Genomic DNA, 27,841 nt, shown 5'->3' with positions numbered 1-27,841 from the left:
GGTTAAGTGCATGGAACTGTGGAGTCTGATCTACCTGGGTTCAAGTCCTATTTTAACCACATCCTAGATGCAGGACCTTGGACAACTAAGCTAAGTTCTCTGGGTCTCAGTTTTCTCACCTGTGAAAAAGAGATATTATTCTCTATCTCAATAAGATGGTTGAGTGGATACAATGAGATAATGCAGGTAAAACACCTTGCAATGTGCAAGGAACATGTAAATCTGAATTAGTGTTAGTTATTACTAATTTTTATTATGTTTGCCTATATTCTTCTTATTTGTTTAGATTCAGCCCACTTCAGCTGTACATAAAACCGAACCTGAGACTGAAGAAGTGGCATTAATAAAAGATAAAAGCAGTGGTTCTCAGCTCTGGCTGTCCACTGGAATCATCTGGTGAGCTGAAAACACAATACTGATGTCTCGGCCAATGAACTCAGAATCTCTGAGGGTGTTAGGAATCACTGGATTAAATAGAGGTTGCTGGGAGTATGAAGTTTGGGGGGGGGGGGCACTAACAACGATGAAGGAGGTTATGTGAAAACCAAGGCTTTAACTGAGCGAGTCCTCTGAACCTCTAATACCTGACTGCCGAAGATGGCTGTTCATTGACCCCTTTTCACTTTTCCAGTAGTCCTGTTTTATTTACGTTTGGAAGTCTGTGTGGCCCTAGGGAAGACAACTCTTTTCCTGACTTCAGAGGTCAAGCAGTAGACCCCTGAAAGCTAAGGTAATCACTGCATTTTATCCACTGCCACTATGATTGATTTAAAGGGTGCATGTGACCAAAGCTGTTGTAATCAGGGTGACTCTCAGACAAAGACAAAGATGCTCTCTTTCCTGCTGAGTGTAAATGAGAAAGCAGGTAGCCCTGGGAGCTGTGTTAAGTCATCCTGGGACCCCAAAGGGAGTCAGCTTTCTTAAGAAGAGAGCAGGGAAGAAGAGAAGGCATTGTTTTTGCTGCTAGATCGAGCCTCACCTGAAACTAGCCGCCTCTGGACTTTCTAACATCATGAGCTGATAAATTCCTTATGCAACTCGATTTTTCTCTCAGTTGCAGTTAAAGGCATACCAACAGAGTACCTCTCATGTGGGTAGCAATAACAATGGACAAGCGAGGCTACATGGTGTTCTTTCTATTTCACAGGAAAATAGCTAGTATTTTGCTAGGTCCGCTTCCTGCCCCTTCTAGAACCAACAGCCCAAGCAAAAACAAATCAACGATAAACAGAGCTAGGCAGAACCAGTTTGAGCTCAGGGGTTTTTGAAACTGTGGCAAAAGTCTCAGGCTCTCCTCATTAACTTGTCGAGGTGAGTTAAACCAGAATGGTTGCCATAGCTCTGACGCTGTTACTCTGCTCACCCACCTCCTGTGGCACCTCAGCTCCTGGCAAAGCCTCTCAAAGCTGCTTCCACTCTCACCTCCTGCTGCACCACCCTTTTCTCATTTCAAACTATTGCTTTTCTCCAAACCCGATATGCTTTCGGGTTTCATTTTCCATTGCCTTTTGTGCCTGCAGTTCCCTTTACCTGCATACTCTTTCCCCCTTCTCTCCATGGAGGATCCCACCTATACCTCAAGGTCCAGCTTAAATGCCACTTTGCCTATTTTCCCCAAGGCAAGGCAGGGAGCCTTCCTTAGTCCTTTCGTGTTACCTCATATGCACCTTCGTTATAGTGCTTTTCACATGCTGGAGTCAATGGTCTCTGTGCCAATCTCCTCCACCAGATCATGGGCGCTTCAAGAGCAGGGACTCTACCTCTTTCATTTCAGTATCCTTAGAGAGGCAGTATAAAGTCATGGTTAAGTACACTGGTTCTGGAGGAAGGCTGCCTAGATTAAAATCCTAGCTCTACTACTTATTAACTCTATTACCTTGGGTAACAGATTCAGTTTGACTCAATGTCCTTACCCATAAAATGACGGTTAAAAATAATATCCGTATCCTAGATGGCTGTGAGGACTAAAGGAGATACTGTATCTAAAGTCCTCAGGCAGAATGCTTTGCACAGGTTAGCGGAGACAGTGGGGCTTATAACCGACAACAAAGACGATTAGTACCCATCCTGGTGGCTTGCATGTTTTAAGTACTAAGTACGTGTTGTTAACAGTGAACAATAACCAGATTTCTTAACCTAAAGACCTCTCATTTAATCCCAGGGCGGCAGAATGTTATTCTCTGATTACTGCTGAGTCCCAAAGACTTTGACCCCAAGGAAAGAGGAACGTGAGGAAAGCTCTTGAGAGGACTTACAGCTCAGCCTTTAAGGTACTCAGTAACGAGGTCACCCCTGCACAGCTTCTTAAAGCAGCCTGTTTTGTTCCATACGCAAGAATTTTGAGCAGTTTTTCCAAACCCATTAATTTCTAGGCTCAAAATGGCCTGGATTTTTTTGTTCGTGTGAACAGTTTTATCTTTAACACGTTTTGTTTCAGGGGCGCCTGGCTGGCTCAGTAGGTGGAGCATGTGACTCTTGATCTCGGGGTCATGGCTTTGAGCCCCATGTTGGGTATAGAGATTACTTGAAAATAAAAAATCTTAAAAAAATAAAAATAAATATTTTGTTTTACCTTTTTTTTCATAAAATTTAAACAGCACACAAAGGAAAAACAAACTCATCCCTTCCCCAATCCTAACCTTAGAGCTAATTGCCACTTCCAGTTTCCTGTATGTCCTTCCACGCAGTTTCTTGTTTTCATGTCAGCTTTATTGAGGTATAACAGACATATCACAAAATGCCTATGTTAAAATGTATATAGGCTGGTGAGTTGTGACATGTGTGCAACCACCACCATGATGAAGAGAATGTATGTCATTACTCCTGAAAGCCTCCACACACTCCTTTGTAATCCACCCCTCCCTCCACCACCCTCCAGCCCTATCCACAGGCAGCCACTGATCTGTCTTGTCACTAGAGATTAGTTTACATATTCTAGAATTTTATATAAATTAAATAGCATATAGCACAACAGGGACTCTTTCTTTGTCTACCTTCTTCCAACTTTCAAGAACCATCATGCTTTTGTGTGTATGCACATTTCATTCTTTTTTATTACTGTGTAATACTCCATGTTATTATGTTTTCCATTCATTACTGCTGGACATTTGAGCCATTTACAGTTTTTATCTTTTAAAAATAAAGCTGCTCTGAATGTTTGCAGACAGGTCTGTGAAGACATATCATGCAGTCTGATTTGAATAATTATTGAGACAATAGCAACAGCTATGAGTGACTGAGGGGGGACAAAATGGAATGAGCTGCTCAAAAAAAGAAAAAAAGAAAGTGTGCACACGCGTGTGCCTGTGTGCATGTGTGTGTGTGCTCTGGGTGCTGTATGTGTATGTGTCTGTGCTCTGGGTGCTGGAATACAGGAGTGACCAAAGTTTCTGTCCTCAGAAATGATAGTGGTAACGTGAGCTGTTTCTTTCAAGTATGTGTAGCTAACAGTTGTATAAAATCTTAAATATCAAATCACCCAAATATTTACAAATAAGAATCATTGAGTTTATTGCAAACTTAGATTTACCAGTCCAAATTCCCACCTAGTACAGACCCAACTCAAATGTCGTCACCTCTGGACAGGAATCCAGAGAGTCACCAGCTATCTCGAACACATTTTGCAAAAATCTGAAACACTGAGAAGAACTTCTTGAGGACAGAAACTTTGGTCAGTGCCATATTCCAGCACCCAGAGCACGGACACACACACACACACATATGCACACACACACACGCACACGTGTGCGCGCGCACTTTTTCTTTCTTTCTTTCTTTCGAGCAGCTCATTCCATTTTGGACAAGTCTAATGATTACAAAGTCTTTCTTTATGTGAAGCAGATACTGATCAAACTTTTTGTCCTAATTATGCCCTCTAGAATCACATTTTCCATACAAAATAAAAAAATATTTGAAAATGCAGACCCGCAATCTTTAACCACTTGTGTTAAGGCACAGTTTAAGTTAGGATCATACTGACTTGGTCATTCTTCTGCAAGGTAGCATCCATAGTGGCTAAGCATAAGGGCGGAGAAGTCTGCCAGACTGTGTTCAAAACTTAATTATAGCTGTATGATTTGGGGCAAATCTTATTATGTCCCAGTTCCCCATTTGTGAAATGAGAGTAGTAATAGCTATCATACAAGACTATTTCAAGAATAATTGATAAAATGTATACTGAAGCCCCTTGAACAGTGTTATTATCATTGAATATCCCCCTGGTTTTTTAAGGATCCTTCCATAGAATGGCATAGCTCACCAAATTATATACAGATGTAACCACCCAGGGAAGAGTTCTTTAAGTTTTTGTTTTTGTTTGTTTGTTCATTTGTTTTTAGTGGTTATAGTAAAAATAATGAAGACCACCTTGCCAGCCCATAGTTCTTCATAGGATATTCCTTTGAGCCATTATCCAAAAGCTCATACCTGTTCAATCTAGCCCTAGACTTAATTGTAGGATTAAATAATATTCTTGTTGGTTTGAGGTAATGATTCCAAAATAAGAAGATCATTATTAATCTTGACTCTGTTATTTAACTCATTAAATATTGCTCCCAAATTTGTCATCTAGAAATTTAATAAAAATGCTTTCTTAAGTCCTCGACACCATGCAGGACAGTTTTAAAGGCCCTGAATCAGTTCACATTGACATGAGTGATTTAACCCATGTAACCCAGCAAACCATATTAGAATCTTGTCACATTTTTCATCATTTCTATAGTGACATCAACTGACTCTGTAAACATCTTGCTAAAACCAGGATAAGGTTAACTATTACTTCTCCTTAATTTACATATCTGGTAATTTTATCATAAAATAAAATATAATTTGACATGAAACATTCCGAGAAAACTCAAACTCATTCCAAGTGTCAACAACTTTCTTTATGAAGTATCCACAGAACATTTAATACACTATTTAATATACTACTAATGTATTTAATATACTATTTTGGGATTTTTTTTTTCCTGTGAACAACATCCTACTTCCTGGTATGAGTTTCTGGAATCTGCCCTTCTCCCATTTATAAAATGTATGATGTTTTCCATCCTCCTGACACCCTTTTATTTTCACCACGATGTCTCAAGAATATTTAAAGTTAAAATGTGTATATCTTTATGCTTAAAGATAGAAAATTTCTGGTAGATTCATGATCCCATCCACAAATCATTTTACTACTATGGAGTATAACTCTCTGGGCCCAGAGATTTGAAGGGAAGTATGTATGTATGTATGTATGTATGTATGTGGTTTTTTTTATTTTAAGTAGGCTCTATGCCCAACATGGGGCTTGAACTCACTATCCTAAGATCAAGAGTCCCGTGCCCTATGGACTGAGCCAGGCTGGTGCCCCTTGGGAGGCATTTTTAAAAAGTTCATTTACAATCTCCTTACTCTCTCCAACTCCAATTTCTTCTTAGCATTGACCTTCAAGTCTTTTACTTGCTATGTTAATGCCCTTTTACTCTGCAGTGACCAGAGTTTTGTCCTCAGGGCTTCTTTAGTTTGCAAAAGAAAAATAGAAAACAAACAAATAAATAAAAATCAGTCCTGGCACACATTCCTTTTTGTTGTATCTCTCTATATAACAAATTTGATCATTTAAAATTTATTCACCAGGTATTTCATGTATAACTTTTTGTAACTTTGAATAACTGGAATTTAAATTAAAAATAGCATATTAATATCTAGTGATGTTTCAAAATATATTAACCATGTGTGACTATAGGAAAATTATTTGCCCTCTCTCTATCTCAGTTTCTTCATCCATAACAACGGAATAATGACCCTCGCGCACTATCGGTAGAAATGTAAGTTGTGGGGGCGCCTGAGTGGCTCAGTTGGTGAAGTGTCCAACTCTTGATCTCAGCTCAGGTCGTGATATCTCATGGTTCGTGAGATCGAGCCCTGCACTGGGCTCTGTGCTGATAGGGCAGAGCCTTCTTGAGATTCTCATTCTCCCTCTCTCTCTCTCTCTCTCTCTCTCTGCCCCTCTCCTACTCATTCACTCTCCCTCTCTCAAAATAAATAAATAAACATTAAAAAAAAGAAATGTAAATTGGTTCATCCACTATGGAAAACAGTATGAAGCCTCCTCAAAAAATTAAGAGTAGGAATACCATACAATCCAGCAATCCCACTTCTGAGTATTTACCTGAAGAAAACAAAAATGCTAATGCAAAGAGACATATGTACTCCTCTGTTTATTGCAGCATTATTTACAATAGCCAAGATGTGGAAGCAACCCAGCTATTCATCAGTAGATGAATGAATAAGAAGATGTGATATACAAAAATAGACACATAGATCAATGTAACAGAATAGACAGCTTAGAAATAAACCCAGGATTACATGGTCAATTAATCTACAACAAAGGAGGCAAGAGTATACAATGGGGAAAAAAATCTTTTCAACAAATGGTGCTGGGAAAACTGGACAGCTGCATGCAAAAGAATGACACTGGGCTACCTGCTTACAGCATATCCAAAAATAAACTCAAAATGGATTGAAGACCTAAATGTGGGGTCTGAAATCATAAAATTCCTAGAGAAAATACAAGCAGTAATCTCTTTAACGTGAGCCATAGAAACATTTTTCTATATGCCTCCTTTGGGAAAGGAAACAAAAGTGAGAATAAACTATTGGGACTTCATCAAAATAAAAAGCTTTTGCACAGCAAAGGAAACCATCCACAAAACAAAAGGCAACCTACCAAGTGGGAGAAGATATTTGCAAATGATATATTGGATAAGGGGTCCATATCGAAAATATATAAAGAAGTTATATGACTCAACACCAAAACCACACAAATAATCCCATTAAAAATGGGCAGAAGACATGAACAGACATTTTTCCAAAGAAGACATACAGATGGCCAACAGACAGATGAAAAGATGCTCAACATCACTCATCATCAGAGAAATGTAAGTCAAAACTACAATGAGATATCACATCACCTCACACCTGTCAGAATAGCTAAAATCAAAATCACAAGAAATAAGAAGTGTTGGTGTGGATGTGGATAAAAAGAACCCTTGTGTAGTGCTGCTGGGAATGGAAGCTGGTGCAACCACTGTGGAAAACAGTAGGGAGGTTCTCTTCAAAATTACTATAGAATTACCATATGATGCAGTAATTCTACTACTGAGTATTTACCCAAAGAAAATTAAAACACTAATTAGAAAAGATATATGCACTCTTATGTTTATTGCCACATTATTTACAATAGCCAAGATATAGAAGCAGCCCAAGTATCCATCCAGAGATGAATGGATAAAGATGTGGTGCGTGTGTGTGTATGTGTGTGTAGCTATAAATATAGATATGCAATGGCATATTACTCCGCCATAAAAAAATGAAATCTTGCCATTTGCAACAACATGGATGGATCTAGAGGGTATAATGATAAGTGAAATTAGTCAGTCAGAGAAAGACAAGTATAATATGACTTCACTCATATGTGGAATCTAAAAAAACAAAACAAAGGCACCAGGGTGGCTCAGTTGGTTAAATGGCTGACTTTAGCTCAGGTCATGATCTCACAGTTCACTAGGTCGAGTCCTGTGTTGGGCTCTGTGCTGACAGCTCAGAGCCTGGACCCTGCTTCAGATTCTATGTCTCCTTCTCTCTCTGCCCCTCCCCTGCTCACGCTCTGTCTGTCTCTCTCTCTCTCTCAAAAATAATAAATAAATAAGCAAACAAACAAATAAATAAACATTAAAAAACAAAACAAATGAACAAAACAGAAACAGACTCATAAATAGGGAACAAACGTGTTTATGAAAGGGGAGTGGGAGAGGGTGGCAGACTAAATAGGTGAAGGGGATTAAAGGGTAGGAACTTCCAGTTATAAAATAAATAAGTCATGGAGAAGAAAAATACAGCACAGGGAATATAATCAATAATATTGTAATAGCGTTGTATGGTGACAGATGGTAACTACACTTATCATGGAGACCATTTTGTAATGTATATAAATGTCAAGTCACCATGTTTTAACCTGAAGCTTGTACGTCAACTATACTTCAATTTTAAAAAAATGGAACAATAGTACCAACTTCATAATTTTATTATGAAGATTAAATAAATTTGTGTCTGTAAAGTTCTCACAATAGCATATGATACATAGTAAGTATTATGTGTCGTTTGTTCATTGTTAGCCCAAGGCACCTGTGTGTGCAACACACTTTACTGAAGATTTGGGGACAGGAAGAGATTTACTTTACAGAAAAACAACACAAACTGAATTTGATCATCATTTCTTCCCGAAAGCCTCCTTGTTTATCTAATTTTCAGGCGTCCCCTTCCTTTGGTCTCTGGGAAATTCACCCTATTATGCAAAACAACTGACCTCTTCACCCACTACTCAACCCCAGGTCTTCTCTGCAGACTGACCTCCTCTAACCTGCAAGCATTTTTCTCAGAGCCAACTCCTCAGGGCCACTTGGAAATCTTTTCCTTTCTCCTTCCTCAATAGCTCCTGGGAGGACTAAGGACCAAGAGAGAGATTTATTTCCATATCAAAGTGCATTCCATCACCTCCCTAAGCAGGAAGCAACAGCAACAATCAATTCTTGTCTTAAATGGCAATTTTAATCATTGAAACTTAGAAATAAACATTTCATGGGCAAAAGACATGAATAGACACTTTTCCAAAGAAGACATCCAGATGGCTAACAGACACGTGAAAAAATGCTCAACATCACTCATCTTCAGGGAAATACAAATCAAAACCACAATGAGATACCACCTTACACCTGTCAGAATGGCTAACATTAACAACTCAGGCAACAACAGATGTTGGCCAGGATGTGGAGAAAAAGGATCTCTTTTGCACTGCTGCTGGGAATGCAAACTGGTGCAGCCACTCTGGAAAACAGTATGGAGTTCCTCAAAAAACTAAAAATAGAACTACCCTATGACCCAGCAATTGCATTACTAGGTATTTAACCAAAGGATACAGGTGTGCTGTTTTGAAGGGACACATGCACCCCAATGTTTATAACAGCACTATCAACAATAGCCAAAGTATGGAAAGAGCCCAAATGTCCATCGACAGATGAATGGAATAAGAAGATGTGGTGTATATATATATAATGGAGTATTACTCGGCAATCATAAAGAATGAAATCTTGCCATTTGCAACAACGTGGATTGAACTAGAGGGTATTATGATAAGTGAAATTAGTCAGAAAAAGACAAATATCATATGACTTCACTTACATGTAGAAGTTAAGATACAAAACAGATGAACATAGGGGAAGGGGAGCAAAAATAATATAAAAACAGGGAGAGGGACAAAACATAAGAGACTCTTAAATATAGAGAACAAACACAGGGTTGGTTGCTGGAGGTGTTGGGGTGGGGGATGGGCTAAATAGTCAAGGGGCATTAAGGAATGGGCTAAATGCTGGGATGAGCACTGGGTGTCATATGCAGGGGATGAACCACTGGATTCTTCTCCTGAAATCATTATGGCAGTATATGCTAACTAACTTGGATGTAAATTTAAAAAATAAAAATAAATAATAAATAAATATTATTGCATATACCTTTTGGAAAAAAAAAGAAACAAACATTTCAAATACATATTTTAAACACATTTTAAAATACACATTTTAAACATATTTAAATATATTTCATTATCTTCCTTAATATTAAATTTCATCAGTGTGATGCCTAGGTCTTGATATTTTAATGACTGGATAAAATGACTCACTATGAACAGTGAGATTTGAATACTCAGCAGGGTTTCCTAATTCTGAGAAAGAAGTCAGGAAGGATGTCCTTAGGTCATTCATGCACAAATATAGCACTGATTCTGCCCGGGAGGAGAAGGAAATAAAGTAGAACTTGAGTGGAGCTGCTTTCTCAACCTCGGTTAACACTCGGTATCATCTCTTCCTCCACTCTCTGAGCTACTGGTTATGGCTGTTTCCTCCTCCCAGACAAGGACCTGGCCAGACCTACAGAAGCCCCCTCCCTGTTCTTGAACAACTCACAAGGATAATGGTAAGGTCTCCAGGGAGATGTTGGGCTTCCTGCCACTAAAGGCAGTTGCAGGGGGGGGTGCCTGGGTGGCGCAGTCGGTTAAGCGTCCGACTTCAGCCAGGTCACGATCTCGCGGTCCGTGTGTTCGAGCCCCGCGTCAGGCTCTGGGCTGATGGCTCGGAGCCTGGAGCCTGTTTCCGATTCTGTGTCTCCCTCTCTCTCTGCCCCTCCCCCGTTCATGCTCTGTCTCTCTCTGTCCCAAAAATAAATAAAAAACGTTGAAAAAAAATAAAAAAAATAAAAAAAAAAAGGCAGTTGCAGGGGGGTGGGGGGAGAAGGGTGGGGGGGTGGGGGGAGAAGGGTGGGGTGGGGGGAGAAGGGGGGGGTGGGGGGAGAAGGGGAGGGGTGGGGGGAGAAGGGGGGGTGGGGGGAGAAGGGGAGGGGTGGGGGGAGAAGGGGGGGGGTGGGGGGAGAAGGGGGGGAGAAGGGGGGGTGGGGGGAGAAGGGGGGGTGGGGGGAGAAGGGGGGGTGGGGGGAGAAGGGGGGGGTGGGGGGAGAGAAGGGGGGGGTGGGGGGAGAAGGGGGGTGGGGGGGAGAAGGGGGGGGTGGGGGGAGAGAAGGGGGGGGTGGGGGGAGAGAAGGGGGGGGTGGGGGGAGAGAAGGGGGGGGGGGTGGGGGGGAGAAGGGGGGGGGGTGGGGGGAGAAGGGGGGGGTGGGGGGAGAGGGGGGGGTGGGGGGAGAGGGGGGGGTGGGGGGGGAGAAGGGGGGGGTGGGGGGGGAGAAGGGGGGGGTGGGGGGAGAGGGGGGGGGGTGGGGGGGAGAGGGGGGGGTGGGGGGAGAGGGGGGGGGTGGGGGGAGAGGGGGGGGTGGGGGGAGAGGGGGGGGTGGGGGGAGAGGGGGGGGTGGGGGGAGAAGAGTGCACCTGGCTGGCTTAGTAGGTAGAGCATGTGACTCTTGATCTCAGGGTTGTGAGTTCAAGCCCCACATTGGGCAAAATAATTTTTTGGAAAAATAATGAAGACAGTTGGCTGGCTCAAGTGATTAATGAAAACCTGAAAGATAAGACTATATTTATACCCCAAGCCACAAAGCATGTCATACCAGTTATGCCTGATTATATATGCAACCCAGTGTCCCAAGACTTCATTAGCCCAAGACTACAGAATCAGGTCGCATTTCTTCAATAGACACATTTCAATGACTCCAAGTTGTCTCCTCTGGAATATGAGAAGCATTGTGATTCTCATTGGATTTCCCCTTTTGTTTGTTTGTGGAAGAAAGCCAACATAATCCTGGCCTTTGGAGGTTTTCCCCCTAAGTACATATGCCACACTTGGTGCTTCTCCACAGCTCTGGGGCCACCCGAAGCCATCTGGGGATTCACTCCTCCCAGACTACTGCTGCTCTCCCCCAGCTGTGTCTCCCCCAACTTGAGCACAGGCTCTATCCTCCTCTCCCCAAAGTACAGCTAGGACCAGCAAGTGGGTGTTGAAAAAAGCCTGCCAGATGTCTTGAGGATCGCATAAATGGAGGGAAACTTAAACTGGACGAGACATATCACTCCTCCTTAAATTTGTTTTCCACATGCTCCCTACAGGATCCTCTACCAGAGCTGTCTCCATGGGCCATGTGCAATCACACAGGCCCTGTGCTTACAAGGGCCCCATACTTATTAATCTGCTGTTGCCATCTTGGAATTCTTAATAACTTTTTATCAAGAAGCCCCTGTTTTCATTTTGTATTGAGCACAGCAAATTAGTAGCTACTCACACCCTCTTTTCTTTTATTGAGATATAATCAACATACAATATTATATTAGTTTCAGGTATACAACATAACAATTTGATATTTGTATATATTGCAAAATGAACACTACAGTAAGTCTAATTAACATCTGCCACCATACCTTGTCACAATCACACCCTCTATTAAATACCATCCTTCTCCTTAACCCTTAGCTTGCCTGTGTTTGCAGCCTAAGTACCTATGATTATGCCCTTCTTCTTGGAGTTCTGATCCAACTCCAGGCACAAAATGGCTCCAGAGATGCAACCCTGCTCACAATGAAGGCTACCAAGTAGATGAGTTACAAGAGATGAAATTGTCTTTCAAGTATCATAACCACAAGGCAGTGGAAAGGTGCTTTGATTTCAAAAAAAATTTTTTTAATTGAAGTGTAGTTGAGACATGATATTATATTGGTCTCATGTGTGCAACTTAGTAATTCAACATTTATATACATTAGGAACTGATCACCACAATAAATCTAGCTACCATCTGTCATCATACAAAGTTATCACCTATTATTAACTATATTCTCTATGCTGTACATTGTATCTCCAGGTCTTATTTATTTTATAACTATAAGGGTGCTTTGATTTTTTTAAGGTTTATTTTTGAAAGAGAGAGCACGAGCGGAGGAGGTTCAGAGGGAGAGGAGGTCAGAGTACCGGAGAGGGCTCTGCACTGACAGTCGCAAGCCCTGATGCGGGGCTCAAACTCACGAACCGCAAGATCATGACCTGAGCCAAAGTTAGACACTCAGCCGACCAGGCACCATCCAACTTTGATTGTAATACAAATACACAACAGGCATATATACCTGCGGTCATATAAATAAAATTATCTAAATGTGCTTATCTAAAGATCCAGATATTCGGTCCCATGTAGACCAAAAAAAAAACCAAGCAAACAACCAAACTTTTATCTAAAGACAACTGTTTTGGTTGAGGGGCTTGGCATCACAGATAGACTTATTCTGTACATGAGGATATTTTGGGAAGAGACTAGAGTATTTCATGACACCAGAACATTCTGAAAAATTTGACCTCCACTCTCATCTCTACCGCTCTCTCTTCATCTCCCCCATCTCTGACCCTCTCCTCCCCTCCCTTCTTCGACTCCATCCCAGCCCCTTTGGGGCAGTTATTTTCCAGACCTGGCTCTAAAGGTATCTCCCCAGCAGGAGTCCTACACTCTGCAGAAGTCCCAGGACAGAGGGTACAGGCATGACTGCCTGCCAGGGGCCAGCCCCAGTCAGAGCTGAAAAGGGGCAAAAGCAAGAACTAGGAGGAAATGGGTCACTGCCCCGCGGTTGGCAGGAGCATCTGCTGTGCCTGAACTTTTATTCTGGGAACAAATCTTTGCTCTCTTCACCAGTGACCCACATGAACCATAATTCCCAACAGCAATAAAGTGGGGCAATAAAGAAGGTCTGACTCCACAGCTGCGGGGTAAGAGTTCCCTGGCAAGAGAATAAAGACAGAGAGACCTAGAGACAGAAGAAACAAAGAGATTCCGAAAAGGAGATTTTTTAAAAAGTCTGAGCCTTGACTAACTGCCTCTAGATGCCTCCATAGCAAAAAATTCCGTCTTTCTTTTGTCTTCCTCTGATTTTAAACACCCTTTCTTTTCAAGGTGAGGGAAGGGTGAGGAAGAAGGGGGAGAGTGTCTGCAGAGCCAAATCAAGCTGGGAGCTTGGAATCATGGGAGCCAGTGTAGGGCTTGGCAGAAGCCCACTGTTGGATGGATCCTGGAAACACCCACTGAATTGGCACATTTTCCTTCCCTGCAAACAAGATCCTAACAAGATTCTTCTAGCCCAAAGTGGTGACTTTGTGACCTCTTGGCCTTAGTCACGTCCTCTCTCCCACCTCAGCCCCAGAGACTCTTTTCTCTGGCAGTTCCCGAGTCCCAGAGTGTCATTTATTGGTAGGCAGCAGAGGGCGATCTGGCTCTGGAGAATGACCGGGTCAACTCCTGCCATGTGCCCGGATTGCTAATGACTTGCAGCTCCATCAACATAAAGCTAACTCTTGACAAAGGAACATTGTCACTAAGCATTTTCCTTTTCATTCTTGAAAGCTCCACTGCCTTAGCTAACCCCTGGCCCCTCCCTCCTGCCTTCATTCTCACTCTCTTTCCTCTCCCAACCTCTTGGAAGCAGCAGGAAATGAACAAGGTCCACAGTGGAGAAAAACAAATCCCAGGGCCCTGCCGGGGAAAACCACAGGGAAACGACCAAGTGGCATTAGCAGCTGCAGGAGCTAGAGGCAGCGCTCTGTGTGTGTGGTGTGTATGTGTGTGTACTTTCGTATACATAAAAACGACCTTGAGAGATTGTTAAAACACAGTTTCCTGGGCCTCACCCAGGAGTTCTGATTTAGTAGGTCTGGAGCGGGGCCCAAGAATTCGCATTCTTAACACTCCCAAGCTATTTTAATGCTATCACTGGTGGACCACGTTTTCAGTAGCCCTGTTGTACACCAAATGCAGTGAATAAGTTTATAAATCTGGGTCAGGGGCTTGCTTGGATAAAATCCTGATAAGATGAATTTCCCCTAGAATAGTAAGTCCAGATCCTTCTAAATCTAGGCCAGAAGATCTCATGGATCAGCCTGCTGCTGTTCCCTCCCCTTGGAAAAGGAGCAGAGAATGTATCAACCAGAGCATTGTTTGGAGGGGGCTGAGTTCAGATAAGATGGTTCTCCATTGACTGTTTTTCATCCCAACTGGCAGGAGAATTACAGTAGGCCCCTCCTTCACCCCTGGGCAGGAGATGGAAACTCTATCTACAGAACCCTGCTGTGTGTAACAGCTTATGTCCAAAGGCCTCTGTCCCCTCCTCAGCACCCTCCAAACTCTAGAACCTCTGGATCCCAGGGCTCAGTGGGATGAGCTGGTTATCCTCAAGAGAGGTGAGCACCCAAAGGCACTTTGGGTGATCGAAAGAGAGCCACTCACTTCTGTCCATGCACCAGAACATAACAGAACAAAGTATCAACGGACACTGCTTATCCTCGCCTTATCCCCATTTATGGCATAGGCCGAAATTATTGTCCTTTCTCCCCCCTCTAAGTTTGTCTAAATGGCGTGACATTCAATTCAACAAACATCCTTTGAGCACCTACTCTGTCCACACCCCATGTCAGACTCTGGGGACACATAGTCTCTGATAAAGCTGGACCTAGCTCTCAAGGAGCCCACAGTTTAGAGAGAAAGACTAACAAATATGTAAGAGATATGTACCAGGATAGTAAGTACCCTCTAAGAACTGTCAGCTGGAGGTGCTTCCCCTGCCAAGACCCCTCATCCCAGGGAGAGACACTGGGGGAGGGTGGGGACACTTCTCCCTCTGAAGGGCCACTGTTTGAGCCAGAAGAAGCCTATGGGTGTGGGGTCTGAAGCTTAATTTCCTCAAGTGCAACTGTCTACACTAGATCTGGCAGCTAAGGGGTGAGCAGCTCTGTTGCACAGAAGATAGATCAAAATGGGCAGAAGCCATAGAAAAAACCAAGAAGACCAGCTTGTGGGCACAAGAAAGCCACCCCAACGGCTCCAGAATGACTCAGGAAGACCTTGAAGGGGCTGTATGTGGTGCAAACCCCGTGGATAGAGAATAAAGAATACTGCTTGGTTACTGCTATACCCAGTTTCTCTGCTAGGCTGGTGTGGGGCACGGGTGTTAACAAGGCAGGTAGTTTAGGTACACAGATACTTTCCAAAGGGTATGGGACACTGGTCAGTTTCAAAGGGATCAATTTGCAGGTCTTCAGTTTCCATTCATATTCTTCCCTAAACGGATGTGCCTCAGAGGGCATCTGCAGCCCTGATTTCCTTTGACCGCCATTTTTCTTTTCTTTTTTTTTTTTGCCTGGGTGGCTCAGTTGGTTGCGCATCTGACTTTGGCTCAGGTCATGATCTCATGGTTTGTGGATTCGAGCCCCGTGTTGGGCTCTGCGCTGACAGCTCAGAGATGAGCCTGCTTTGGATTCTGTGTCTCCCCATCTCTCTCTCTGCCCCTCCCTGGCTTGTGCTGTCTCTCTCTCTTTCTCTCAAAAATAAATAAACATCAAAAAATTAAAAAAAAACACACTTTAAAGATTTTATTTGTAAGTAATCTCTACAGCCAACTTGGGGTTTGAACTTAAAAGCCCGAGATCAAGAGTTGTCTGCACTTACTGACTGAGCCAGCCAGGGGCCCCTCTTTTCCTTACCTTTTTTTCCTCAATTGCCCTCCTCCCATTTCACACACAAAAAAAGTTTACTGCTCATTGTTCTCTAATCCTGCTAGCTGATGCATTGCTCTAAGGTATAAGAACCTCTGGGACATCAAAGGGACAATTCCACAATTATTCTAATCAAGGAACCATAAATACCTCCCCAGTCTTTCCATCTCCTTATAAGACAAATTCCCAATAAAATTTCACTTCTTAAGAAGTGAACCAGTGTTTACTAATTATAAAAATTTGTAATACCTGTTGTTGTGATAAATGTTACTAATCATATATTTTCAAACAATTAGAACCTTCTGTCACTGGAAATATCTTTTAAAATGATTTCAATTTATGTATTTTTGTTGCAGAAAAGTATGTGTAATCAAAGACCAATAAAATGTTTTTATCACTAAATCATTTTAAGATTACATGGAAGAGGAATCGAAATGTGATAATGTGACTTCAAAGAGAGAAAGAAACAATATAAAACTTCCATTTTAAAGAGTTTCATCATGAATTAGCTAAATCGACAAGGGTAATATCAAATTACTCTGGTATTTATTTGAATCCTTTAGATGCATTTAAAAGAGTGATTTCACAGTTTTTATTGATATTAAAAAAGGCCAACAGTATTTTACAACTTTTAGAACTCTTCGAGCTAATGATGAAAAATGTTAGATGCCAACTTTAAATGTACGAGGAGGTACAAGATTTTTCAAAACTCTTTTAAAAGATACAGGAGCAAAAATGTTAGAGGACCGCGGCTCCAACCAATGTCATTTCCGGAGGGGGACCTCGCAGGGCTGTGACTCAGCATCACTTCGAGACTCCTCTGGGGCAGGGCCAGACCTGTCTTCCCCTTGTAGCAACTTCCACCCCCTGTTCCCAGCAACTGACACCAGTTACTCACCTCCCAGTCACATAACCTCTGGAGGCTGCGGACTCAGTCACGTACACAAATGCCATACCCTTGGGTATGGTACTTAACCCCTCTGTACCTCAGTTTTCTAATTTATAAAATGGGAGCGATATTTACTGCTTCTTCTATTTCTACTTCTTTTTCCACTACTTTTAATTTATGTATGTTACCTTAAGAATGCTTGGCAGTGGAAGCAACTGTTGTTTATCTGAATACTCACTTAACAGAAAAGGAAGAATGAGAAACAGAGGTCAAGCCAGATGTCAAAGGTCATTTGATAGGTCAGTTGCAAAGGACTAGAACCTTAGAAAGGTAGCATTTAGCCTACTGGCCTCTATTTTCTGGCAGTGACTCAGAGCTCATCTAAGAATCTAGAGGCACGGTTCATAACATCTTTTCCCAACACGGGCCTTGAGGACAGTCTATTCTTTCATGGATTTCTGCCCGCCCAGAAGCATCTGTAACCAGAGTAGGGGGGCTAGGCTTACACATTGAGGTCTTATGTCTCCATGTCTTCAGGCTGTGCCCCTCCTCCCATAACAGAAGAGTAGTTAACTGCTAAAATCTTCTATCACTTCTCATTTGTTCATTAAATCATACAAATCTTAGATTTTAAGAATCTGATAACTAAAAGGGACTTTAGAAATCAGATTGTCCCTGGGGCCCCTGGGTGTCGGTTAAGCCTCCAACTCTTGGTTTTATCTCAGGTCATGATCTCATGGTTTGTGAATTAGAGCCACACATCAGACTCTGCACTGACAGTGTGCAGCCTGCTTGGAATTCTCTCTCTCTCTCTCTCTCTCTCTCTCTCTCCTCTCTCTCTCTCTGCCCCTCCCTTCCTCGTGTGCTCTGTTTTCTCTCTCTCTCTCAAAAATAAATACACTTGTAAAAAAGATCTCTAAAAAAAAAAAAGAAAGAAAGAAAGAAAGAAAGAAAGAAAGAAAGAAAGAAAGAAAGAAAGAAATCAGATTGTCCCAGCTTTGAGGCCCAAACCTTTCTCATCAGTCACCCTGCAGCAGGGTTCCAAAAAAGCATTTCCACCTGTGTTCTCTGTGCTGGCCCGCCAGGCCACCTTGAAACCAAGACAGGTGACTAGAGTTGGTGGAGGTACTGTTGCTACTGCTGCTGACTCTGTTGAGCCTCCATTCTCCAAATTTTAAAGCTCATGATCTCCTTTGACTAAAACATAATAATAATAAAGTCCTATACCTTTTTTTCATGTAAATTGACACAATGTTTGGAATGAAAACAGAATTTTTTAAAAATGTTTATTTATTCTTGAGAGAGAGAGAGAGCATGAGCTGGGGGGGAGGGGGGGGAAGAGAAGGGGCAGAGGATCCTGCCTCCTTGGGAAGATTCCTCCAAGAGAAACATTCCACCCCTTTATCTACACCTCCTAGACCCCACATTCCAACACACACTTCTTGGCTCCAGGAGTGTGTAGGGTACGTGTGGCAAGACCACCAAAGATGAACAGAAAGAGGTGAGAGCAAGACACCCAGCAAATTAGGCCCAGCGCCTGTGCATATTTGTGGGCAAACCGGGATGGGGTCAGGGGGAGGGGCACAGAGGAATTATCTATAACCAGAGGAGAAGAGTAAGGGTGGGGCTGGAGGGAACGGCTCATAAAAATCTGTGCCAATGTTCTTCCCAGCTAACAGAAATAAAGGCAACAGACAGGTCAGAGATTTAAGGTCGGGAAGGAAGGTGGGGAAGAGCCAAACTCACACTTCCCTGAAGGATTTCTATTTTGTACCTTTCAGGTGCTCTTCTGTCAGCTCATCCTGTTCTACAGTTGGCCAATGGTTCCCCACTATTCCAACTGATCTCTCTTTCACTCTTGCCAGTCCCTCTTTCCCTTGTGTTTTAGGTGACTTCACTGCAGTCCTGCCACATCCACACATGTTAACATTGGAAGGGCCTCATTTGCCATCCAACCCAATTCTTTGAACATTTGGACCGTGGCAACACGGTAAGAAGTGCATTTTATATCCTGACCTAGTACCTGTGCACATAGAGTACAACCAAACCAAGTTTCAGGAAACAGCCCTTGCTTTACCACAACTATTCAATGGTTTCAATGTTAAAATGCCAGGTGTCACTGGCTAAATTAACACAGGCTATTAATGACTCACAATTCATTCTTAAACCCAGACTCATTTTACAGATGAGCAAATTAAAACAAAAGGAAAGGCCCCAGGTCACACCACCAGCGTCAAAACCAGGGCTAGCACTCCCAACTTTTCCTGCAAGGAGTTAGATTCCACTCAGAACAACACCTTTGATTGGAAAGGGATAATTTTAAAAATATGCTATCTTGGGGGCACCTGGGTGGCTCAGGGGGTTGAGCATCGGACTCTTGATCTCGGCTCAGGTCTTGATCTCAGGGTCATGAGTTCAAGCCCTGCATTGGGTTCCATGCTGGGTGTGGAGCCTACTTAAAAAAAAATTTTTTTTTGTTTTAAATGCTATGTTGGTGCATAAACGTCTTGCCTATTTTTGTGTGGGCTCTCTGCCATGCTCAGTTATTTGATGCCAGAACACTGAGACCTAGCAAATGGAGAAACTTGGGTGAATTAGGAACCCAAAATGCATTTGCTTTTTATTTATTTATTTATTTTTTTTTTTAATGCTCAAAGACCTCTACTGCTGCTCCCTGCTAGTAGCTGGGTAGACTGGTCCTCTCATCTGACAGAGCTGGGCAGGTGGTGGGGGCTGGGGGAGAAGTGGGGTAGGGGAGTGAAGAGGGGGATGGATGGGATTTCCTTGACCTTCCTTCCTCCCTTCCTCCATCCCTCCCCCCCTCCTCCCTTCCTTCCCCCCTTCCATGAGCAAACCAATATTATATACCTATTATTTACCGGGTCTTGTGCTACTTTCTATAGACAGGGTGAAAAAAATTCTCTTGGGAAACACACTCTGGCAAAGCAATAAATTTGTAAGCAGCCCATTATAATGCCACACAGAGGTTAAGGCTTTATGAGAAGGAAGTTTAAGCCTGTATTTAACCCAGACTGATGAAGAAAGAAGTGACTAGAAAGGTCTGCCCTGAGAAGGGGATGGCTGAGTTGACTCCAACCAGGTGAAGACATAGGGAAGGAGGTCTCCGGCAGAAATCCTGCTGGACCAGGGGACGGTCTTGGTGTTTCATAACATTGATGTGTAGCGCTCCTAACTTGGGGGAAATCTGCTAAATATACACTGATTTTCAACTCCTGTCTCTGAATACAGCTGGACTGGAGAGAGAAAGGTATCCATCGAGCCCTACCTGCCCAAACCAGTTTCTGAAGGGACAGAGCTCTCGTGGGGCGGGGAAGAGAGATAGCACACACCTACTCTGCTCATTCTTTGAATTTTATTTTGTTACACTTTTTGAAATTATTTGAATTCAGGGGCACCTGGATTGTTCAGTCAGTTGAGTGTCCGACTTTGGCTCAGGTCATGATCTCACAGTTCGTGAGTTCAAGCCCCACATCGGGCTCTGTGCTGACAGCGCAGAGCCTGGAGACTGCTTCAGATTCTGTGTCTCCCTCTCTCTTTGCCCCTTCCTTGTCATGTTCTCTCTCTCTCTCTCTCTCTCAAAAACAAATAAACATTAACCCCCCCAAAAAATTATTTGAATTCAGAAATCCGTTAAGAATATCCACTGAATATGCAAATGTTGTCACTACTTGGGGATGCTTAAAAAAAAACAAACCAGCCCCCTCCCTACTCCCCATTCATAGCCTTGCTTAAGAGGCACTTGGAGTAGTGCTAGAAAGACAGCCTCCCCACTCCCCTTCCTCCCTGCATTCCCTGGAGAGATTGTGAGATAGGGCCATTTGTTTAGATAGGACTCTGCCTGCCACTAAGGTTCAGCATCTGGCCTCAGGCAACAAAATAAAACAAAACAGGAAAGTCAGGAAGAAGCTAGGGAGCTAAAACTAGACCCTTGAAATATCAAGCCTCCAACCCAGCAGATGTTGGAATGAGGACTCTACATACAGGAATAAACAAAAATTATGTCTCAAGATCTAACTTGAAACAACCCCACTTAGTACGTCCTCGGTGATCTTCATGTTGAAAATAATCAATTATCAGTCTAAAACTGATCCAGACGGTGTTAGAAAAGCTCAATGAAAAATTCTGACAATTTTGTGGCTTCTTCAACATATTGTCTTCCTGAGGATCAGCAAATCTGTTAAGGTCTTGCTCTTCTGTTTGGCTGACCACTATCATCTACTAAAAATGTCTGATGTCTTTCTAGTTTATTTCAACCATTACTTTTTAGTGATGACAGCTTGAAATTCATAAGAAAGCCTGAATTATGCAAGTTGTCTGATTCTGAAACCTCTTAGATCAGTACCAAATGGTGGTTCTCAAGACTTTCACTAAGTGACCTTTATTCAATGCCTGTTAATACCAGGATTTAAAAAAAAAAAAAAAATCCTATCTCATATATAACCATCCTAAAAAGTAACTGTTTTGTTCCATGAGATTCAGAAGTTAGGCAAGGTAGTGAGAAAAAGCAATAATTGAAGTCCAAATGTGCCTCTCTTTACAATCCAAGATCTTTTTGTCCTAATACTGCCTTCCCAACTGAACCAAAGCAGGCTCTAATTTAGCTAACTAGCTAAAAGCTAGAAGCATTATCTTAAGGCAGGAGAATAACCGGAACGGGGCTTTCTGACCCTCTCTGTCTCAACTTCTGTCTCTCTCACCCTCCCTTCTCTCCCTCATTACTTAGGTGTCCTGCTCTCTTCTCTTACCATCAAACAGAGCTCTCTAGAATGCATTCTACCATAAAAGGTCAGAGCAGCATTTTCCAACAGGGGTCCAGGACTTTTACTACCTCCCCCAACCCAATCCCCCACCCCTGCCCCCACACTACTACCTTGGAGGCTCCAAAGGGAGTCTGAGAGCTGTTGTCTCCATTTCAAAGGAGTCTAAAGAGAAATTGTCAATTCTTTTTAGGCTACTCAGATTCCTTTGTTTTTTCTGGTGTCCCATCAACTCGGTGTAGTCGGCCTGAGTTGGGAAATTGAATTAATCAATAAAGGATATTTGTCTGGCAGGTTGAAATCTTTTGAAGCACTGAGATCCCCCCTGAAAGCTGTAGAGTGGTGAAAGGTTAGGGCTTTGCAACTTAATCTCCACTAACACAGTCTTAATCCGAATGGATCAACTCTTTAGTAAAACATTCAAGCAACACTGCCATTGTGCTGGAGAAGAAGGGTATGGGTTGAAAGGCTGAAGATACATTAACCTGGATATCTAGGTCCATAATGCAAAAGAAGCAATAGACCACAGTGGTTAAGGTAATGGACTTTGACAGCAGAGAGACACTGTTCAAATCCTGACTCTGTCACTTGTTAGGAGTTATTGACCAAATTGTTGAACTTTGTACATCAGTTTTCTCATCTGTAAAATAATAGCAACCATCTCATCGGATTGCCAACTGGATGCAATGCCATAACGTGTTTGGAGTGCAAGGTGCCTCACACTATAATAACCGTTAAGAAATGCTGCCTTACATTTTTTTCAAAGGACTATAACCCAAATTGGTCTTCTGTTATGCCACAGGACATCTCCTCCTCCCCCATCTGCCTACTGACTATTTCCTTTTCAAGCCCTGAGCTCATTGGATATTTTGGCTGATGTTGGAAAACTCTTGGAACAAAAGCAGAAGGAAAGTGTAGTCTGGGTCCGAAGGCTAAGCAGCAATCTTTTCGCCCTAAGTGATGACTACAGCTGGCTATGGCATAGAGGGCCTTGGCACAAAGAGGAGGGTGAAGGACAAATAAAGGTCCTGTTTACAGGAAGCTGACTGTCTGATGGGGAGCCAGGAGTCATGCTTGGAAAAGAGAGAGACCCATCAAAACCAGACTCAGGTAAGGATAAATGTTGAATGTGCAAGTGCTAGGAGGGAAATCCTTCCTTTAACAGCAGTGGACTCAGAGGTTCATGGTGGGTAACTGGTCAAGGAAAGCTTTGCAGTACTGTGTCCTCACCTCACTGAAGCTCCTTTTATCCCTCCAAGCTGTCCCCTCCCCCCCCCCCCCCCCCCCCCCCCCCCCCCCCCCCCCCCCCCCCCCCCCCCCCCCCCCCCCCCCCCCCCCCGCCGCCACCCGCCCCACCAGCTGCTATAGTAATCGCCCTAAAGTACTAGGTCAATCATGTCACTCTTCACCTAAATGCTGGTGACACCTGCGGAATTAAGCACAGACTTTGTAGCCTCTCCAGTGTGAACCCACCTTATCACCTGTGCTCCCTGTCATGTGCCAGATTGTGGTACTCATTGTCCCCTGAGCTCATCCTGAGCTCTGGCTCCTCTGCACCTTTCTTCCTTCTCCTCCTCCTCCTCTTCCTCCTCCTCCTCTCTAAAGACCTTTATTTTTCAGTAATGTCTACACCCAACATGGGGCTCAGACTTTCAACCCCTAGATCAAGAGTCCCATGCTCCACGGACTGAGCCACCCAGGCTCTCCCTTCCTTTTATTCTTTATTCTCTCTCAGGAATGTCCTCTGGTTCTCTCCCATCTCAAACGCCACTCCTCCCTTAGAAGCTTCCTCTAATCCTCTCCCAATTCCCCCAGCACTCCCTCCTCTGAAACTTGGGGGATGGAAGGTTCTCTGTAAATCTTGTTTTCTACCAGTTATCATATTGTTGACTGCTTAAGCATAGGTGAGATGTCTGACTGGATGGTCCCCTCTGCTGACACTTAATATGTACTCAAGAAGGGATTGCTGAATTGGATCAGAGCTGAATAACCTTCCTTCCCCCTCAAGACTCTCTTCATATTTATTCTCCTAACAACGCTCCTCCAAGGGAAACAGAATTGATTCTTCCTATTTTACTGAGCAGGAAATTGAGGCCTGGAGAATAAAAATAATTGGTCCAGAGGGGGTTGGGGGTGTGAGGGCGACAGAGGCCAATATGGAAACGTCCACAGCAAAACAAACCCAGTGATGATTTTGCTTGTCATTCTGTTTAGTCTCTCTTGTCTCAAGGCTACGGTGACAGCCTGGAATGGATTAAACCGTGACTAGCAACTGTTGGTCTCTAGGTCTGGGGTGAAGTAATGTCTCTTTAACTCCGTCCTCAAAGAGAATTTTAAAAAGGCAAAAAGAAAGAGGAAAAGAAATTTTGCTCCCCGAGAAATGGAGAAATGTACTGCAACATAAAATCATACACGGCTTTAAAATTCAACGTTTTCCTTCTCTGAAGATAACCAGGACAGCCCGTCTCTACTGTTTCTCATCATACAAATTGCTTTGCTTGAAAGACAAGTGGAGGTAAATATAGCAGCAGTATCTCTGATGTAACATTCTCTGACCTGGCCTAGACATGCCCTTGACATTGTCCTTCAGCAAGGAAAGAGAAGGAGAGAAAGTAGGTCCTTGCTACTGTGTGTAAGAGAAACTGCCACGCCCAGCCGTTATCGGGGTACAGGAGACTGATGAGTATAAAGAATAAAAATAAAGAAGTGAAGGATGTGAGGATTTGTCAGGTTTCCTGTGTTTGGCTGTCTGGCAGGCAGGCCAGAGCCAGAGCCAACCAGCGGTATTTACCAAGGTGGACGTGGCCCGAAGCCCTGCCCTGGAAACCACACACGGCTCCACTTCCACTTCTGCCCGCTGCATTTTGCAAAGTGTCCTGCCTAAAATATTTTGTAGGTTACTGAATCCCACTTTCCCCTTATTCTTTCCAGGCTCTTTTTCCTTAAGGCAACAACTTAAGGATAGCAATAATGAAACTGTAATTTGAAAGTGGCCAGAACACACACCAAAATGATCATTGTGGTTACCTCTGGTGAGAGGTCAGCGCAGCTGGGGCTGGGAGGAGGGCAGTGTGAACGCCCCAGGGCTCTTGGCTCTGTATGGCTGGACTCTTTCACAATGAGAATGATTTAGTGAATTGCATGCGTAATTTTTTTTAGCCAGGGAAGAAAGGAAATAATGGATTGAGAAATAGCCCACCTGTGATTTATACTTTGTTTAAGCATATTATGAGCTCTCAATTCCCCCCAAAGTAAAGTATCTATTTGGTAGGTTAACTGCGATGTTCTTACTTCCAGTGTCCAGGATAACAACTCTTTCTTTTCTTTACTTTTACATTCCTAATGTAAAATTTCAATTATGTGCCACACATATATATGTAATTTATGTCTGTATAAACCATTTAGAGTGATTTTATATGCATAGATACTTCCATCTATCCATTTCTGTCGATTACCTATTTCCTTGTGTTCTTAATAATACATAAATAAGAGAACCTCGTGATACCACTCGTGTGTGTGCCCACCCCCTTCTTAAGATCACTAGTCAAATTAAGACAGCTCTGCTGTCCCATGAGTTAATGTATACATTAATGTACACAAGATCCCTCACGCAATGCCTGGCATGTGTTAGCTGCTCTATCAGAACTGGGAAGGCTTCTCTCCTCCCTCTTTGTCCACAGAAGAGGACAGAGTTGACACAGAAGAATTTCAAAGAATTTCAGCGTGTAAGCCTCTGGCCTAGGAAACTTAGAGCTAGGAAGTGTTAGATAGGATTTCACCGATTTTCCTCACCTTGAGACAGGGAAATTGAGACCCAGGGAGAGTTGCTTATTTAATAAAGACTACAAATCCACTAAGTGGCAGAGCCAAGCGTCTTAATGACTTTTCTGAACTTCCACTTGTACCCCTGGCTCATGTCCAAACTAGTTAAAATGACAAAATTGCCAATTTTTAGAATAACTGTCCTCTCTCTTCCCTTCTCTTAGTGTGTCTGGCTTAGAACTTTTATTCTATTTTATACCTACCTAGATGAGCTTGTAGGAGTAAAATCTCAGAGGAGATACAAATGCAATAACATCTTTTTTTTTTAAGTTTATTTATTTTGAGAGAGAGAGAGTGAGCTAGTGAATAAGGGGGAAAGGTCCAGAGAGAGAAAGAGAAAGAGAGAGAATCCCAAGCAGGTTCTGTGCTGTCAGTGCAGAGCCTAACATGGGGCCGACATGGGGCCTGATCTCACAAACTGTGAGATCATGACCTGAGCTGAAATCAAAAGTCAGACACTTAACCGACTGAGCCACCTAGGAGCCCCTGCAATAACATCTTTTATAATCAAGTACTGGGCTGAAGGCATTCTGACTTCCCCCAGAGCACAGTATACATAGTGAACAGCAGGTGTGGTTTATTATTACTATTATTAGCATTATTAACATCATCATCCTTATCTGTCTTCTGTATGTGAATAGGTTTTTAATAATGCACTATTAGGGGCATCTGGCTGGCTCAGTGAGTAGAGCATGTGACTCTTGATCTTGGGGTCGTGAGTTTGAGACTTTGAGTTGGGTGTAAAGATTACTCTCATTAAAAAAAAGCGCTTCAGGGGCGCCTGGGTGGCTCAGTCGGTTATTTCGGGGCAGGTCATGACCTCCCAGTTCGTAAGTAAGTTCGAGCCCCACATCAGACTCTTTGCTGACAGCTCAGAGCCTGGAGCCTGTTTCAGATTCTGTGCCTCCCTGTCTCTGTGCCCCTCCGCTGCTCACACTCTGTCTCTCTGTCTCTGTCTGTCTCTCTCTCTCAAAAACAAACTTAAAAAAAAATTAGAAAGAAAGAAAGAAAGAAAGAAAAGAAAGAAAGAAAGAAAGAAAGAAAGAAAGAAAGAAAGAAAAAGAAATTCGAAAGCCTGAGCAGCTTCTCACCTGGAGGCAGTGAGCCAGCACCCAGGTGGCCCCACCCTGCTGAGTCTCTTCTGCTAATGATGGGAAGGACTTCAGGAAGGTAGTCCCCAGCCCCCAGCTTGTTGCCTGGGGCAAGCTCCCAGAAAAGTTTACCTAACTTCCACCTAGAAAAACAGAGCTCTCCTCTGGAATTCAAGCACAGTTTAGAGAGGTCAGAGAAATTCACAGCCTGGGGCCCCGTTTCTGTCTGCCTGGTGCCAAAACAACCACATATTCTGCTTTCTGCTTTGCAGTTTATAAAACACGATGAGAGGCTGGGGATCTGGATAACAGGCCGGTTTTACAAAGCAACACAAACAAGGAAACAACAACAGCAACAAAAACAGAGAGAAGGAAGTGAAGAGGAAGAAAAAGATGCTAATATGTCTTGAGAGCCCCTGTGTCTCAGACGTCAGCCGCTTGTCAGCCACCTCGTATCCCTGATCTCTTTCACAACCTCCCTTACTCCCAAAAATAAGAGTTGCACCCATTTCATAGAAACCAAAGCTCACAGGCCAGGCAGCATATCTGAGGTCACACAGCAACCAAGTGGCAGACCCAGAAGTTGAACCCACCCGCTCTGACCCCTGATCTAGTGGGTGCACCTTCCACAGCCCCACACAAGGAAACCGAATCCCAGAGCATTTTCTGTGCCCTGCAGAAGGTCACATAGCTAGTAAATAGCAAGGCTGGCACCTGCCTGTAATCCTGATCTCAAACTTGAGGTAGATCGTCTGTGCTTAAAAAGATGTTTTGTTTGCTGATGGCAAACAAAAAGTGGGGTGGAAGAAAATGAGATGTCACACAGAAATTGACCTGTTTAGATTCTATTAGATAACCCAGGTTGGGGGTGTGGTTCTCAGGAAGAGGTTCTTAAACTAAAAGATCACACAACAAAGTCGTGAATCAGATGAACAAGTAGGTTATATGAAACTACTTGTAAATCCAAGTACAGATTTACTACAGTAAATCCAGGAGGCTATACTGACCAGACAACAGAGACTTCAGTTTTCCTTCTCAGTCTCAATCAAGTCTTTAAAACAACTTAAGCTTTTCAAATGAAATGATACATGTTCACAATACAATTTTCAAAAGATGCAAAATAATAATAGATAGAAAAGTCATCCTCCCACCTCTAATTCCCCCAAGCCAGCTTGACCACCACAGGGTCTCCAGAGACCTTGATTCAGCCTAAACACAGAGGGTTCTAGGTAGTAGAAGAGAAAACTGTTCATATGGTGTGAT

At 43.1% G+C, this 27,841-nt stretch overlaps 1 protein-coding gene across 2 annotated transcripts in view; it reads right to left on the bottom strand.

Annotated features, from left to right (window-relative positions):
- Positions 1-27,841, bottom strand: part of LRIG2 (leucine rich repeats and immunoglobulin like domains 2) — a 163,437-nt gene that overhangs the window by 84,189 nt on the left and 51,407 nt on the right. The window lies entirely within an intron of this gene.

Source organism: Panthera leo, chromosome C1, assembly GCF_018350215.1.
Source record: "Panthera leo isolate Ple1 chromosome C1, P.leo_Ple1_pat1.1, whole genome shotgun sequence".
NCBI lineage: Eukaryota > Metazoa > Chordata > Mammalia > Carnivora > Felidae > Panthera > Panthera leo.
Note: the sequence above shows the minus strand (reverse complement) of the source record. Positions and strands in the feature narration are given on the sequence as shown.